Source organism: Toxorhynchites rutilus, chromosome 2 (genome assembly GCF_029784135.1).
Source record: "Toxorhynchites rutilus septentrionalis strain SRP chromosome 2, ASM2978413v1, whole genome shotgun sequence".
NCBI classification, from domain to species: Eukaryota; Metazoa; Arthropoda; class Insecta; order Diptera; family Culicidae; genus Toxorhynchites; species Toxorhynchites rutilus.
This window is the reverse complement of record NC_073745.1, coordinates 265,846,013-265,852,542: the sequence shown is the minus strand read 5'-3', so window position 1 is coordinate 265,852,542 and position 6,530 is coordinate 265,846,013.

Sequence of the window (6,530 nt, the reverse complement as noted above, 5' to 3'; positions counted from 1 at the left end):
ATTATTTCCATAAAATTACCACTATGGTCTTAGTGTCATCGTTCGCTTTTTTATTAGTGTCTTTTGTTTACTTGTTCACTTAGTAGTCAATGGAGACTTTTGTTTCGGTGTCATTCACTCGTTTTTTTCACAATCTTTATAAATGGACGGTTTTCCGGTTGCACATCGTTTTAATAGTTAGCCAAACTTTAAAACTGACATTAATATAACAAATTGAGTTACTCATAAAAATTGTTTGACAAATGAGAGTCATCCATTCTATCTTTTTTTTACATTTAAATCTTCGTTCAGCCCACCTGAGTCCACCAATTCCGTTTTAGTATAAGAATTGGAGCGATATTCATTCAATCAACGGTTTATCATGTCAACAATAATAAAATTTAATTCGCGGTTTGTGCAACCCAGGTATCCAGTAAGCACTGAAAAATGGTCTGGTAGCCACATATAGAATACTGAATAAATGCTTATTACACTCTATAAACCAATATAGGGTGGATATAATGCTAAAAAGGCGAAATATAGGGAATGATTCAGTTACAGCCTTAAATAAGCATTACTAAAGCTTATTTAGAGCTTAATTAGAGCTAACTGAAAACGTCACTTGTGATGGCAGCCTTTACTAAGCAGTTGTTTTTTGATTCGTTTTTTTTTCTAGGAAAAAGTCATAAAATCTATCGGGACTCGACAGAAAATAAAAAAAATAATCAAGTATTTAAATAGGCCCACACAGATTTATTGCAGTCATTTTATGGATGATATTGATATATCATTTATTTAGATTTACGACACACTGTTTGGAATGAGAAATAATTGCTATATGAAAATTACCTTACGAGATTCGAACCGAGGTACCTCTGCAACATGTATGTTTCTCTGTTGTGTTTTTGCTGTCTGGACCACTGTTTTTTTTTTTTTTTTTAATTCGTTTATTTTTACAGGCTCAGTTACTTAAGTTTAAAGGAGCCGAATTCTTAAATATAATTTTAAAACTATATATATAAACAATTTTCTTACATCTATGGTTAGTAAGGTGGAAAACCGATTACTCGCGGTGTACTCGAGTTTAGGAGGGTGACATATTTTTAGGAGAAGGATGGGATATAAGGAAATTGTAACAATGTTGATGAACACTCAATTTATAAATCTATTCGTATATCTATAGTGTATTTACATTTCAACTTATTCTACTATTTATAGCAAGGGGACGAATTACCCACAAAGGAAGGAAAGGAGGGTATAAGGATTTAGGGGCAATCACACACGAAGATCTATAGTTTTAAGGAAAACATATATATGGGACATGTAATCAAGGTCTAACCGAGCCAACACATCTCTCACCGGCACATTGGGCTGTCTTCCTCGGGCCCGAAGAGAGTTTTCTAAATTCGATCTGGCGACCAGATACACCTCGCACGACCAAACAATGTGCTCGATGTCGTAATAACCTTGGCCACAAACGCAGAGATTGCTGCTGGCAAGATTGAAACGGAAGAGTAGTGTATCTAACGAACAGTGATTGGACATGAGTCGGGAGAAGGTGCGAATAAAGTCCCGACTCAAGTCTAGACTTTTGAACCACGGTTTGAGGCTAACCTTAGGGATAATCGAGTGAAACCACCGGCCCAATTCATCTTCATTCCACTTGCGTTGCCAGTTAGCGATGGTATTTTTGCGGACTAAAGAATAAAATTCATTGAAGGCGATTTGACACTGATAAATATCGCCTTCAATTGCACCTACCTTTGCTAATGAGTCAGCCCTCTCATTACCCGGAATGGAGCAATGTGAAGGGACCCAGATAAAGGTAATGACATAACAGCGCCTGGATAAAGCACTCAAAATTTCTCGTATTCTCTCAAGGAAGTACGGCGAGTGCTTTTCCGGCCTCACTGAACGGATAGCTTCGACAGAGCTAAGACTATCCGTTACAATGTAATAGTGTTCAACAGGTCGTGAGGCGACGCTGTCCAGCGCCCAATGAATTGCTGCCAATTCAGCAATATACACTGAGCAAGGATTCTGAAGACTGTGTGAGGTGCTAAAAAATTCGTTGAACACTCCAAATCCTGTGGACTCGTTTATAGTGGACCCATCAGTAAAGTACATATTATCACAATTGATACCCCTATACTTTTCATCGAAGATCGTTGGAGCGATCCTCGATCGTTGGTAATCTGAATATCCATGGATATCTTGCTTCATGGACAGATCAAAATGCACAGAGGAATTGATGTAGTCAGGGAAACAAACACGGTTGGGAATATACGAAGAAGGATCAACCTGCATGGAGATGAATTCATGATATGAACTCATGAATCCGGAGTGAAAATTTAGCTCGATCAGCTGCTCAAAATTTCCGATCACCAATGGGTTCATGACCTTACACCGGATGAAGAACCGAAGAGATAATAAATTGAAGCGATCTTTTAGTGGGAGTAGGCCTGCCAAAACCTCGAGACTCATGGTATGCGTTGAGGGCATACATCCCAACGCGATACGGAGACAAAGATACTGAATTCGCTCGAGTTTAATGAGGTGTGTTTTGCCAGCTGATTGAAAACAGAAACTGCCATATTCCATCACTGAGAGAATAGTTGTTCGATACAACATTATAAGATCTTCTGGGTGGGCTCCCCACCAGGTGCCGGTAATTGTACGGAGAAAGTTTATTCTTTGTTGGCATTTTTTACTCAGATACCTAATATGGGCCCCCCAAGTACATTTGGAGTCGAACCAGACCCCAAGATACTTGAATGACATAGCATGAGTGATCGGTTTACCCAAAAGTTGAAGCTTTGGTTTTGCTGGTCTATGCTTCCTAGAAAAAACCACCATCTCTGTTTTCTCCGTGGAGAATTCGATCCCTAGCCCAATGGCCCAGGTTGAAAAATTGTTCAAAGTATCTTGTAAGGGTCCTTGCAGGTCGGATTCGTTTGATACTACGACAGACATCACTCCATCATCTGCAAGTTGTCTTAGGTTGCAATTTTGTGTAAGGCAATTGTCGATGTCGCTTACATAGAAGTTGTACAAAAGGGGGCTTAAACATGAGCCCTGGGGGAGGCCCATGTAAGAGACCCGACTTACTGCCGAATCTCCGTGAGAAAAGTTCAAATGTTTCTCACAAAGCAAGTTATATAACATATTATTCAATAGAGGTGGCAGACCCCGAGAGTGTAATTTGTCCGACAAAACCTCTATTGAAACAGAATCGAAGGCCCCCTTTATGTCCAAGAATACTGAAGCCATTTGTTTTTTTTCGGCGTAAGCCATTTGAATTTCTGAAGAAAGCAACGCAAGACAATCATTCGATCCCTTGCCCCTGCGGAACCCATATTGTGTATCTGAGAGCAGGCCATTCGTTTCAACCCATCGATCAAGGCGAAACAAGATCATTTTCTCCAACAATTTCCGTATACAAGACAGCATTGCTATTGGGCGGTACGAATTGAAGTCGGACGCGGGTTTTCCGGGTTTTTGAATAGCTATAACTCGTACTTGTCTCCAATCATCTGGAACAATATTATTCTCCAGAAACCGATTGAATAAATTCAATAAGCGATGTTTCGCCACATCAGGGAGGTTTTTCAGCAAGTTGAACTTAATTCTATCCGATCCCGGAGCAGAATTGTTACATGAGAGCAGAGCAAGAGAGAATTCTACCATCGAAAACTCGGAATCAAGATCGCACCTACCTTGTGGTATATCTCGAACAATTTTTTGCAAAGGAGCGGAATCAGGACAAACCTTCCGTGCAAAATTCAAAGTCCATCGATGTGAATATTCTTCGCTTTCATTCGTTGAAGAGCGATTTCTCATGTTTCGAGCCACTTTCCATAATTTTTTCATTGACGTTTCTCGTGACAACCCTCCCACGAAATTTCGCCAATAAGCACGTTTTTTCCCTTTGATTAAGTTTTTAAATTGATCTTCAAGGGCTAAATACGTTTGAAAATTTTCAGGGGTTCCACGTTTCCGAGAAGCTTTAAATGCATTCGATTTTTCTACATAAAGCTTGGAACATTGGCTATCCCACCATAGATTGGGAGGCCTTCGGGAAATGGTGGAACCTGGGATGGGTTTCGTTTGAGCGCGAACCGCGCTGTCATAGATCAAACGAGAAAGGAAGTTATACTCCTCCAATGGAGGTAAACCATCTCTGGAATTGATGGCTAGAGCAATCGCGTCCGCATATTTTTTCCAGTCAATGTGTCTTGTGAGGTCATATGCCATGTTTATAGGTTCAGAAGAATTCGACCCAATGGTGATGGAAATTTTGATTGGCAAGTGATCACTACCGTTGGGGTTCTGGATTACATTCCACTTGCAATCTAACGATAATGAATTCGAGCAAAGCGAGAGGTCAAGAGCACTTGGGTTAGCAGGAGGTTTAGGTACACCTGTTGTTTCCCCAGTGTTCAAAACGGTCATATTGAAGCTGTTACAAAGGTCATATATCAACAATGAACGATTGTCGTCGTACTGTTCCCCCCAGGCAGTTCCGTGAGAGTTGAAGTCTCCCAAGATCAATCGTGGCTCAGGAAGGAGTGAGCACATGTCATCAAGTTGTTTGCGGCTAACCGCAGCTCTCGGAGGCCAATACAAGCTGACAATACAGAGGTCTTTGCCCCTGATGTTTGCATGACAAGCACCAGCTTCGATCCCTCCAATAGGTGGAAGGTCAATCCTAAAAAATGAGTGGCACTTATTGATCCCCAAAAGCACCCCTCCGTATCTATCATCACGGTCCAAGCGTATAATATTAAAATCGTGGAAAGAGATATCATCTCGCGAAGAGAGCCAAGTTTCGGACAGAGCAAAAACATCACAATTGAAGTTATGAATTAAAAATTTGAATGTATCCAATTTAGGGATAAGACTACGACAAAGGACCACTGTTGATACATATAAATGAATGGAAAATAATCCTATTTCAATAACCGCCCTCAGATACCTGCTCAAAAAGATCATGTATGTGTGGGTCTGGAAAAAATGGTAACATTAAATGCGCATATAGGGCTTCCAGGGCAATTTTCATATGTGTTATCCTTATGTTTGTAAGCATTAAGTGCGATTCACATACAACATCCACGTCACGTTCACGTTCCGTCCCGTCACGTTGCGTCAATTATTCTTCCAAGCAGTTCTTATGCAAACATTCACATACACCGGCAACGGCAACTTCGACTTGCCGTTGCTGGTGTATGTGAATGCTTCAATAGGAATTGCATGGAAGAATAATTGACGCAACGTGACGGGACGGAACGTGAACGTGACGTGGATGTTGTATGTAAATCGCACTTTATATGGTAGCACTAAATGAGCATATAGGGCTTTCATTAATGCTTATCTTCATTAATGTTTATATGCATTAATAATGTTGATATAAGGCCTCTAAGCACCAAAAACGCAGATATACTGCCATTTACTTGGGAATATATTCTTTGTTCACATTTGTTAAAATAAACTTCAAAACCTCATGGTAAGTTTAATGAACGCTCTATATAACAAAATTGATTATAATAAACATTGAATAATCTATCAAACATTGTTAAAAATTAAGTTATGAAGTTTAGGTTTGTCCAAAATGATTATGAAGACATTAAAAGATTATTTCGTACCATGTGAAGGCATGGTGACAAAAATCACCTGACATCCATGGTGAGGAGGAAGAGATGCTAGTACAATAAATTTTTTGAATATATTTTTAATCAATTTTTATTTTCTCTTGCAATGCGGGACCGCACTCAAATCGTTTGCTTCTGAATGCATGATATAAATCTAAGACAAGACCAGACAATAGGGGGTCGATTTCGGACCAGTTTTCTGACCAGCTACTGATTGGTCAAGTTTAAAGGGCTGCCAACAATATTTGAAAATACACATCTACATAATGTACTCATGGTATGTACTCTCACATTAGTTTTCAAGATAATTCTGCATCGGTGACACTGGATGCAGAAATGTGGTCGTACGAATTGTATGCAATAGTGAAAGTAAACAACCGCATTGAGTTGTATTGGTGTGGTTACATTGCTTCCCCCTTGCTTCGTTCGAATTCGTCTGCTTCTATCGAACAAAATTGTTTTTTTCAACTCGTACAATCAAATTTTCGTGCGTACTCCGAGCCAATGTCACCTTACTCTAAGGCCCTGTTCTCACTGCAGCGGGGCGTCAACGTGGCGTGAGCGGGGCATGTTCACTTCTTGCCACGATATTTTAGTTTACTCACATTGCACCGTGCCAGCGTGCGCGTCTTCGGTGTGTTCTATGAAAATTGTCAATGTGTGTTTTTGAATGAAAGAATGACAATTGGTATATTTTTCAATATTCCAACATCGTTGGACGTATCCGGCTAAAAACTCTGAGGCTAGGCGCAAATTGAGAAGCGTATAGCGCTCGTAAGCGAACGCGAGACTACCAACACGACTCATACGTGCCACAAACGTAGCGTGGTGGAGCGCATATCGAGTCGCAGTTTGGTGCCATTCGCATACAATGATTGGTTAACACAGAGTTGCGCGATATAT